Below are 12,022 nucleotides of genomic sequence, written 5' to 3' on the forward strand. Positions count from 1 at the left end.
GCCCAATGTATTAGAGAATCTAGATTTTTACCACATACACTTTCAAAGTCAAATTGCAGAATAAAATGTGGGTTGCAGAAAGACCATATAATCTCTGGAGACTAATTTTAGAGGTAAAATTTCCACTTTACTAAAGCATTGCTTGAACAGACTGTAGAAATAGAAATCAATGATTTTAAAACGTTTCTACTTATATTCAGTCTAGAGATGAACTTAGTAGATGTTATTTACCCTGATACTATCCTTCTCTCTGTTTGGATCCTAAGAATTCCTCAGGAACAGAAATTAAATTCAGTAAAAAGTCTGTATAGATGTAACTAGAGATTGATCACATATCATGAATATTAAATGGAACTATATTTATACTTATATAATGAATATTTTTATTATTTAATTTGATAAATAGGATACTTTTGTCAAAACAATTATCATATAACTGGCTCTATGGCTTTACTTGCTAAGAAAAACTTTACTCTCCAAGATGTATATTTGAAAAAGTATTGGAAATTAATCAATAATTACAGTTATTAACTCTAAATATTTTAGCATCAAATGACTGAATTTTGGATTCAGAACCGAATCTTGTAGACATTATACATCTAAAACTACTCCAAAAATTAATATTAAAAAGTATTAGTATACTCATTTCTAAAAATCCTTACAGATATAAAGCTTTTTCTTAAACTTATCTTTTACTGAGCTTCATTTTTCAATAATAGTCATCTACTTGCAACAATGTTTTGTTTATTTAATTGTAGAGAAAAATAAAATTCTAACATACATGGCTGAAATCATAGTGAAATCAAAGGCAGAACTAGTACAATCAGGGCAGAAAATTATACTTGCTTTATTCACATAGCATTACTTTTAAAATTTCCCAGCACTCAGTGACAGATACCAGTGTTACATTTCTTTTGTATCTTCCCACAATGTATATTGTTAAATAACTCTTTCTGACAGGCTAATTTCTATGAAGTTTATTATTCATAATTGCCCTTATATTCTTTTGAAGAGCCAAGGACTCTTAATAGCTCTCAATTTTGAAATAACCATGGAAAATAGGAGATTTCATACAGGCCAGGAAACCAAGTTTGAATGATTAGAATAGCAGAGGGATTGGGGCTGAAGTTCAATAGCTGAATTTATAAAAATAAATGAATACCAAGTAACAGTACATACAAAATGAAAAAGAAAATGAGTTTTTAAAAGTCTGGATAATCCCTGTATTATGTCCAAGGACAGGGCCAAAAAAACAACAGAAGCAGATGTCCAAGTTCAGACGGATAGGATGAAAGAATCACACCAAGTTAGAAACAGAAAAGTCTTTGATGAATAGCTGATTTAGCAGCTCTTACCATGACTACATAAGGTCAGTAAACCCTAAAGATTGCTTACAAAATATGTGTATGCTTAGCATCAGTTTTCTGGAGCAAAGAATCCATAACTTTGCTAGAATATCAAGGGAATTCTGATGCAACATAACTTAAGAAACATGAGCTACGAAGGAGCTAGGTGACTTGGCATAACAACACACAAAATTTAAAAAAAAAAAATTCCTTTAAACTACTGTGATGTGTAAGAGTTAATTTTCCCCTCCCCAGGTTATGAGGATAAGTTCTTTTTCTGTCACCAGGCTCATATATCTTAAATCATCTTACACATCACTGTCAGATTCATCATAATATTGTACTGCTTTGATGCTATTTTTCTCCAACTAAAATTTAGAGCAAATTGCTTATTCTGGCACAGAAAACTTTCCACAGTTTGATTCCAACTTTATATATCTATCTTATTTTTAATATATGTATACAGTCTTCATTATATAAACTCAACTTTATGTTACTTATCATACAAATTTTGTCTATTTCGAGGGAATTTTGTTCATGATGTTATGTGTAGGTGGACTAATTTGCACCTGTACTTTACCCTGCCCTCTCTCTATAAGCTCCTTTTGCCCTCTGCACTAATAACCAATAGACATACAAACACACAAATGCATACTCTCAGATGCACTCACCTCCCACCAAAATATATTTCTAAAGGACCCAATTAAATTTTTTCTTTCTATACTGGAACAAAAAATTACCTATCCCATTTTGAACTCCTGTGGTTTCCAATTTCTACTATCTTAGGGTATGTCTCAGATATGTTTTTGCATAATATTTTCCTTAAGCCTGATTTTTAAATAATGGTTAAAAACAGGGACTTGGAAAGAGACAGTTCTTTTATCAAATTTTAATCCATCTCTATAACTTTGAGTATTATAAGAAAACACCCCTGTTTCTCATCTGTAAAACTGGCACAATAATAGTAGGGTTGTTTGAAGATTAAGTGAAAAAATATAGATGAAATTTAGGATATTATGAACACTTAGAATGTTTCCATGTTAAGTGAAATAACTACCAAATACTTACAAACACTGTAGTATCATATATATATATATTTTTTTATTGTTATATCATTTTTTTTGTAATTTCCCCTAAAGTCAAGAACAAGACAAGGGTGCCCACTTTCGCCACTACTATTCAACATAGTTTTGGAAGTTTTGGCCACAGCAATCAGAGCAGAAAAAGATAAAAGGAATCCAAATTGGAAAAGAAGAAGTAAAACTCACTGTTTGCAGATGACATGATCCTCTACATAGAAAACCCTAAAGACTCCACCAGAAAATTACTAGAGCTAATCAATGAATATAGTAAAGTTGCAGGATATAAAATCAACACAGAGAAATCCCTTGCATTCCTATACACTAATAATGAGAAACTAGAAAGAGAAATTAAGGAAACAATTCCGTTCACCGTTGCAATGAAAAGAATAAAGTACTTAAGAATATATCTACCTAAAGAAACTGAAAACCTATATATAGAAAACTATAAAACACTGGTGAAAGAAATCAAAGAGGACACTAATAGATGGAGAAATATACCATGTTCATGGATTAGAAGAATCAATATAGTGAAAATGAGTATACTATCCAAAGCAATCTATAGATTCAATGCAATCCCTATCAAGCTACCAACGGTATTTTTCACAGAGCTAGGTCAAATAATTTCACAATTTGTATGGAAATACAAAAAACTTTGAATAGCCAAAGCAATCTTGAGAAAGAAGAATGGAACAGGAGGAATCAAGCTGCCTGACTTCAGGCTCTACTGCAAAGCCACTGTCATCAAGACAGTATGGTACTGGCACAAAGACAGAAATATAGATCAATGAAATGCAATAGAAAGCCCAGAGATAAATCCACACACATATGGACACTTTATCTTTGACAAAGGAGGCAAGAATATGCAATGGAGAAAGGACAATCTCTTTAACAAGTGGTGCTGGGAAAACTGGTCAACCACTTGTAAAAGAATGAAACTAGAACACTTTCTAAAACCATACACAAAAATAAACTCAAAATGGATTAAAGATCTAAACGTAAGACCGGAAACTATGAAACTCCTAGAGGACAACATAGGCAAACCACTCTCTGCCATAAATCACAGCAGGATCCTCTATGACCCACCACCCAGAATATTGGAAATAAAAGCAAAAATAAACAAATGGGACCTGATTAAACTTAAAAGCTTCTGCACAACAAAGGAAACTATAAGAAAGGTGAAAAGACAGCCTTCTGAATGGGAGAAAATAATAGCAAATGAAGCTACTGACAAACAACTAATCTCAAAATTATACAAGCAACTCCTGTAGCTTAATTCCAGAAAAATAAATGACCCAATCAAAAAATGGGCCAAAGAACTAAATAGACATTTCTCCAAAGAAGACATACAGATGGCTAACAAACACATGAAAAGATGCTCAGCCACTCATTATCAGAGAAATGCAAATCAAAACCACAATGAGGTACTATTTAAAGCCAGTCAGAATGGCTGCGATCCAAAAGTCTACAAGCAATAAACCCTGGAGACGGTGTGGAGCAAAGGGAACCCTCTTACACTGTTGGTGGGAATGCAAACTAGTACAGCCACTATGGAGAACAGTGTGGAGATTCCTTAAAAAACTGGAAATAGAACTGCCTTCAGTTCAGTTCAGATCAGTCGCTCAGTCATGTCCGACTCTTTGCGACCCCATGAATCGCAGCATGCCAGGCCTCCCTGTCCATCACTAATTCTCAGAGTTCACTCAGAGTCGCATCCATCGAGTCAGTGATGCCATCCAGCCATCTCATCCTCGGTCGTCCCCTTCTCCTCCTGCCCCCAATCCCTCCCAGCATCAGAGTCTTTTCCAGTGAGTCAACCTTTCGCATAAGGTGGCCAAAGTACTGGAGTTTCAGCTTTAGCATCATTCCTTCCAAAGAAATCCCAGGGCTGATCTCCTTCAGAATGGACTGGTTGGATCTCCTTGCAGTCCAAGGGACTCTCAAGAGTCTTCTCCAACACCACAGTTCAAAAGCATCAATTCTTCGGTGCTCAGCCTTCTTCACAGTCCAACTCTCACATCCTTACATGACCACAGGAAAAACCATAGCCTTGACTAGACGGACCTTAGTCGGCAAAGTAATGTCTCTGCTTTTATGATCCGGCAATCCCACTGCTGGGCATACACACCAAGGAAACCAGAATTGAAAGAGACACGTGTACCCCAATGTTCATCACAGCACTGTTTATAATAGCCAGGACATGGAAACAACCTAGATATCCATCAGCAAACAAATGGATAAGAAAGCTATGGTACATATACACAATGTAGTATTACTCAACCATTAAAAAGAATACATTTGAATCAGTTCTAATGAGGTGGATGAAACTGGAGCCGATTATACACAGTGAAGCAAGCCAGAAAGAAAAACACCAATACAGTATACTAATGCATGTATATGGAATTTAGAAAGATGGTAATGATAACCCTGTAAGCGAGACACCAAAAGAGACACACATGTATAGAACAGTCTTTTGGACTCTGTGGGAGAGGGAGAGGGTGGGATGATTTGGGAGAATGGCATTGAAACATGTATAATATCATATATGAAAATGAATCGCCAGTCCAGGTTCGATGCATGATACTGGATGCTTAGGGCTGGTGTACTGAGACGACCAGAGGGATGGTACAGGGAGGGATGATGGAGGGGGTCTTCAGGATGGGGAACACGTGTATACCTGTGGCAGATTCATGTTGATGTATGGCAAAACCAATACAATATTGTAAAGTAATTAACCTCCAATTAAAATAAATAAATTTATATTTTAAAAAAACAATGAAAAATAAATAAATAAACTGGAAATAGGATTTAAAGTTAGCAAGAGGATTGTGTAGTTTCAAACCTGTAATAAATACCTAGATCAATTTAAAAAAAATACAAAAAAAAAAGCAAAAGGACTGTAAGTTTAGACTCTTTTTCATTAAATTTTATTTTTACACATTTGCAGTAAGAATAAACTCATTTTAAGTATTTGCAGTAAGAATAAACTCATTTTAAGTATGTAACAAATAGCAGACTCTGTTAATAGTGATATATATACACAAAACAGTTAAAGACTATTACCTTTCTTAAAACTCACTTTTAAATTAGGTTTAGTATTTCAATTCTGTACTTTGGCCTCTGCTGTACAGTTATTTCCATATCTGAGTCATATCCTTAAAGTATTAGCTCTTAGAGGTCAGGGCTATATTCTTGATATTCCTTGGATACAGTTTTTCTATAGCACCTCTTCTACTCAGTCACATGATCATTTATTTATTCATTATTTCATTCAGCTTTAACTCAGTGAAAAGTTGTATCTTAGTATTTGGGAGAAACATAGTAAAATTTTTCCTTCACTTCAAAAGTATTAAGAAGAAAAGAATCAAATGCATTATTGAACAGCACAGTTGAAGGTAAGAAATGGAACAAAGAGACTATGAATAGATTCTTATACAAGTTCCAGGGAGAAAATATTTTTTTCTGCTGGGTAAAATTAATGAAAATTTAATGGACTGGTATTATGACTTTAACTTTAAATAATGAGTAAGTTTTGTTACTGGATCACAATAAACTGTAGACAATTCTGAAAGAGATGGGAGTACCAGACCACTTGACCTGACTCTTGAGAAACCTGTATGCAGGTCAGGAAGCAACAGTTAGAACTGGACATGGAACAACAGACTGGTTCCAAATAGGAAAAGGAGTACGTCAAGGCTATATATTGTCACCCTGCTTATTTAACTTCTATGCAGAGTTCATCATGAAAAACGCTGGGCTGGATGAAGCACAAGCTGGAATCAAGATTGCTGGGAGAAATATCAATAACCTCAGATATGCAGATGACACCACATTTATGGAAAGTGAAGAAGAACTAAAGAGCCTCTTGATGAAAGTGAAAGAGGAGAGTGAAAAAATTGGCTTAAAGCTCAACATTCAGAAAATGAAGATCATGGCATCTGGTCCCATCACTTCATGGGAAATTGATGGGGAAAGAGTGGAAACAGTGGCAGACTTTATTTCTTTGGGGCTCCAAAATCACTGCCGATGGTGATTGCAGCCATGAAATTAAAGGACGCTTACTCCTAGGAAGGAAAGTTATGACCAAACTAGATTGCATATTAAAAAGCAGAGACATTACTTAGCCAGCAAAGGTCCATCTAGTCAAGGCTATGGTTTTTCCAGTAGTCATGTATGGATGTGAGAGTTGGACTATAAATAAAGCTGAGCACTGAAGAATTGATGCTTCTGAACTGTGGCGTTGGAGAAGACTCTTGAGAGTCCCTTGGACTGCAAGGAGATCCAACCAGTCCGTCCTAAAGGAGATCAGTCCTGGGTGTTCATTGGAAGGACTGATGTTGAAGCTGAAACTCCAATATTTTGGCCACCTGATGCGAAGAGCTGACTCATTTGAAAAGACCCTGATGTTAGGAAAGGTTGAGGGCAGGAGGAGAAGGGGACGACAGTTAATGAGATGGTTGGATGGCATCACTGACTCAATGGACATGAGTTTGGATGGACTCTGGGAGTTGGTGGTGCACAGGGAGGCCTGGTGTGCTGCGGTTCATGGGATCACAGGGAGTTGGACACGACTGAGAAACTGAATTGAACTGAACTGAATTTAAATGGAAGAAGGATGGCATATGAAAAAATACAGGGCATGTATTTGTTCATCTGCTCTACTATTTAATCTTACATAGGGCAACCCCTTGCTAATGAAAATAAAAACTAATATTTTTAGTATAATATTTCCTTGTAGATTTCATGGACTTTTTCAACTACAATTGTTATTTGAAGACAAATTTTCTTTTTCTGAAGACCCTCTAATTTTCAGTTCTACTCTTTGCTGCTAATAGGATGTTGTCCAGTAGAACCTCTATGACAGTGGAAATGTTTGGATCTGCAGTATTGGATTCACAAGTCTCATGTGACTGTTGAATACTTAAACTGTAGCTAGTGTAATTGAGGAATAGGATTATTAATTTTCATTAAACTAAATTGCTATATGTAGAGCTCATGGCTATTAGAATTGCACAACAAAGACCTAGAGTCACCTTTTTAAGAGAAGTAAATTCCAAATGAATTTTAGCCACAAATGGATCTCCTTCCATAAAATATAGTATGCCACAATGTTTCTTCATTGCTGAAGCCAGTAGTTTTACCCAGTATTGTTATTGCCTGTGTACTATTGTTAAATAGGATATACACAAGGGAAACTAACAAATTACATCTCCAGGAAGCTCTGAAGACTACTCCCAGAAAGTAACTTTTGAATTTAGTCTTAAAGGAAAGGAAGTTCCCACTGATTTTGAGGAAGGGTGAGCTAGGGGTAGTTTACACAGAAATAAGAAAAAATTGGTGCAATAAGAGAATACCTGATAATTCATTATAACTGGCAAACAAAGTATCTTTGTAAAAAAGCAGGAAAGGCGATTGAGCATTAAAAAAAAAAAAAGTAGATAGTTGATGTTTTAAAATAATTTTAAAATGGATGCCCAAATATTGGGTTTAAATTTATATAGCTTCATACCCAAAATGGTTATTCAATCACATATACTATTATTTTCTTTTCATTTCTTTTCCTTTTTACAAGCATCATTTATGTTTTAATCATTAACTAAAGCAACTAAAATTGCAGGTTTGTTACTTAAATTTATTACTTGGACAAGACTGAGATTTTGGAAATTTATTGCCATGATGTCACCAATGGTTTATAATTTATAAAACTTTGCATTAGACATTAGCACAGTTATTATTTCCTCTAATGCCTTACCTCACCACAGTCTTAATAACATTCAGGAAATCCAAAAGACAAAGGGGAAAGAGTGGACTTGAAAGCTAAAAATAGTTGCTGAAAACTGATGCAATCATGTAATAAAATATGGTATAATAACATGTGATATATTCATACTATCTGCTAAAGCAATTAGAATCCATGCAGCTAGATTTCTGTTCGTGTATTACTAAAAATGAAAACTATTTCAGCCCAAGTTAGACATATAAGCTATTCAGTTTTAATTGTATACATTGGTCTTAAGATTTCTGGTCTTATTACGTGCATATGTGATCTATTTAACACTCTTTAAAACAGAGAATCATTGAATAGCAATCAGGTTTCAAAAAGCCTGCCAAGTACAGCCAGACAGTTGTCTGTGTGTTTTGCTACATATGACAACATAGAACGTACAATTATATTAACAAAGGCTTCTTTTCCAAGGAGTCAATATTTTCACACATATACTAGGTCTCGCTCATAAGATAACAGAAACAGCAGTATTAGTGTCTCTCAATATTAATCATGTTAAGTTTATCAGATATATTAAAAGACTAGTCTTTTTTTAATTGAGAAATTTTATATATATTATATTTAATGATTTTTTTGTCAAAAAGCTTTTGAATGGACTCTGGTCTAGCTATAGGAAAAAATAATTTTCAGTGCATTTTGGGAGTCCAAAGTATTAACATATTTTTAAACACAGGTCTTAATTTCCACTGATGAAAATATAGGTAGATATTTCCACTGTAGCATGAAAGATATTAATCACTATAGGAAAGAATGATTTTATTTTGGTAACTACAAACAATGAAAAAATAAATTAATAAATATTTTTCAGGCATTCTAAGTGTTTTATACATTGTTACAGTAAATATTCATAATCAACCCTATGAGATTTTCCTATTCTCCTTATAAAAGGAATCTGAATTTCAGAATGGTTTAGGGATTGCCTAAGACCCAGATAATAAAAGGCATGGCCAGGGATAATATCTGATTTCAACAGCCTTAGACGTCATTACTTGGAAAAGGAAATGGCAACCCACTCCATTATTCTTGCCTGGAGAATCCCCATGAACAGAGGTGGCTGGCAGGCTACAGTCCATGAGTCACACACAACTGAGTGACTATGCAGACTTCATTATTATGTATAACAGGTATGGATTTTACACTACAAATATTTGTATATAAGAAATATATTTTACTTTACTACACAGAAATCAAATTATAATTATTCCAAGATTCCATATCACTAGGCTGGAAAAGAAATTCATTGTTACCCTTCAGTAGAATCATATAAGAATATAGAATAATTACATGGTAGAAACACAGAAATTTGGGGAAGAGTTCCATTTAAAGGAAGAAGGAAGGAAAGGAAAAGGGCGCTGGCTTTGAACACATTACCTGATACCATGGCAAAATATAGTTTTTCCTCTCTTAAACCATAACTGACATACTTAACCCTTCTTCCTATGAAGTCTAATCCTTTACCTTGTAAATCAAATGTTAAATACTGCAAGTACTTCTCATATACCTTGGCATTGTCCTATTATCTTGGACACATGACTCCAGTCATCAAGTGTCTCATATTTTGAGGGATCGCTCCTCTATCATAGTCAGTATAATAAAATGTTTTATGAGGATAAGAAATTTATATGTATATTTATAACAATATTTTTAGTCACACTGTCACTTCCACCTGCTGCTTCCTCTAACCTTTGAGGATTAGTAACACAGACAGATTTTAATATTTTCTATCATTGTGCCAGTAGAGTATATATCAGTTCCTGAGTATATTTCTTTTGTATTGTTTCCTAATTTTTATCAAAATGAAGCTAAATATTTGTTAAACTTCTATGCTTTTTCTTAGTGTGTTACAAGAAATTTCATACCATACTTTTAATATTCAAGTGCCTGTGACAAATGTGTTTTTGTAAATAAGTTTATGATTTTGTGACTTATGTAACATTTTAGATAATATTTCTTTTAAGTTCTGCTAGGAAATTTTGCCCACAATGGTAAAAACTTGTATTAAATTTTCATGTTTTTGTTGTTTTAATATGAGCAATATTAATAGAATAAGAATAAATTGTGCCTTTTTATTTTGCTGCTTTAAAAATATTTTATTCCAGTTCTTTAATCATCACAATAAACATTTGAGATTAAATATCTTCAACATTAACTTTTAGAAACCTAAGGTTCAGAGATATTGGTTGACCATCAAAAAACAAGAGCTCACTTCATTGGCCCAACTGGGCCTGACTCCTAACTCACTGCCATTCCTAATGTGTGTATGCCTGCATACTCAGTTGCTCAGTTGTATCTGACTCTTTGTGACCCCATGGACTGTATATAGCCTGGCAGGCTCCTCTGTCTGTGGGATTTCTCAGGCAAGAATACTGGAGTGGGTTGCCATTTCCTTCCACAACTTAATGCAGTTCTGAGAAACCCCATAAAATTTTCACATTGTAAAATTTAGAACTTAGCTAAAGAACCAACCAGTGGGCTTCCCTAGTGGCTCAGTGGTGTAGAATCCACCTGCCAATACAGGAGACGAGTTCAATTCCTGGGTCAGGAAGATCCCTTGCAGAAGAAAATGGCAACCCATTCTTGGCTGAGGGAACCCACGTACAGAGGAAATGGGCAGACTACAGTCCATGGGGCTGCAAGAGTCAGATGGGACTTAGTAACTAAACAACAAGGAACAGTCATTGCTAGGGGATAGCTATTTATCAAGTACAGACCAATGTAAGGAATGCATCGTGAAGTCATGAAGTCGCTCAATCCTGTCCGACTTTTTGCGATCCCATGGACTGTAGTCTACCAGGTTTCTCTGTCCATGGGATTTTGCAGGCAAGAGTACTGGAGTGGGTTGCCATTTCCTTCTCCAGTGGATCTTCCTGACCCAGGGATCAAACCCAGGTCTCCTGCATTGCAGGCAGATGCTTTACCCTCTGAGCCACCAGGGAAGCCCAAGGAATGCATAGATGTAATTCTCACACTTACAGTAATAAAAATGGAGAATACTTTTGGCTTACTTTTTCACTCTTCTTCCCTAATTCAAATGAATTTTAAGAGTCATAATTTGAAACTTTGCCATTAGCTCCATCAGAAATATTAAGTGTTAAATAAAGTGATGTGTATTTGCTATAAAATGAACACCATTTATTATTCTAAGAATATAGAAAATGCTTTTATGTGAACAGTAGAGAAATTGCCAAAAAAGCTATCTTATTTCAATCTGTAGACAAGTTAATGTGCTACTGGAAAATGCATACATATTCTGACCTAATTAATTTCCAGAGCATTTATTTGCTTCTGAAAAAAAGTGCTCAGAAAACCCCCCAGTTAATTCCACTGTCATACAGAAGTCTCACATTCTGAGGACAGCGTCTTAGGCCTGATTTAGTTCGTTACCTCATTATTAAGGCTTTTGTTGTAGTGCTTTCTGGCATACTTCCTACCATAGTCAAATGTTCGCTTCAGTTTCTGGGTGCTTGAGCCTCAACTGAGCAGACTTCTTTGTGATAAAATGTGTCACCTTTGTACTTATTGTCCTAAGGACACTATCTCCAGGCATACCTGTGTTAATAAATAATTTGATATTTCTGACTTAGAGAAATTGATAAGGATAGTTTCAGGTACCTTCCACCTTCCAAGGTGACTGATTTAAAAATGCTTGAGAAGCTTGTAAGCATCAAAGTTTTAGGAATGACAGAGTGGAGGATGTGGCTGCTATGACTACTTCCTTCTGGAAAGTACATACAGAAATGTGAGATAGTGTATCTTGTTACAGACATCTAATATAGTGAGTTGCTGTTTTTCCTCTATGTGAAGGAAGTAAA

General features: G+C 35.0%; 1 protein-coding gene across 1 annotated transcript in view; it reads left to right on the forward strand.

Annotated features, from left to right (window-relative positions):
* SEMA3A (semaphorin 3A) overlaps nucleotides 1–12,022 on the forward strand; it is a 251,278-nt gene that overhangs the window by 137,265 nt on the left and 101,991 nt on the right. The window lies entirely within an intron of this gene.

Source organism: Oryx dammah, unplaced genomic scaffold (genome assembly GCF_014754425.2).
Source record: "Oryx dammah isolate SB20612 unplaced genomic scaffold, SCBI_Odam_1.1 HiC_scaffold_18, whole genome shotgun sequence".
Classification (NCBI taxonomy): domain Eukaryota; kingdom Metazoa; phylum Chordata; class Mammalia; order Artiodactyla; family Bovidae; genus Oryx; species Oryx dammah.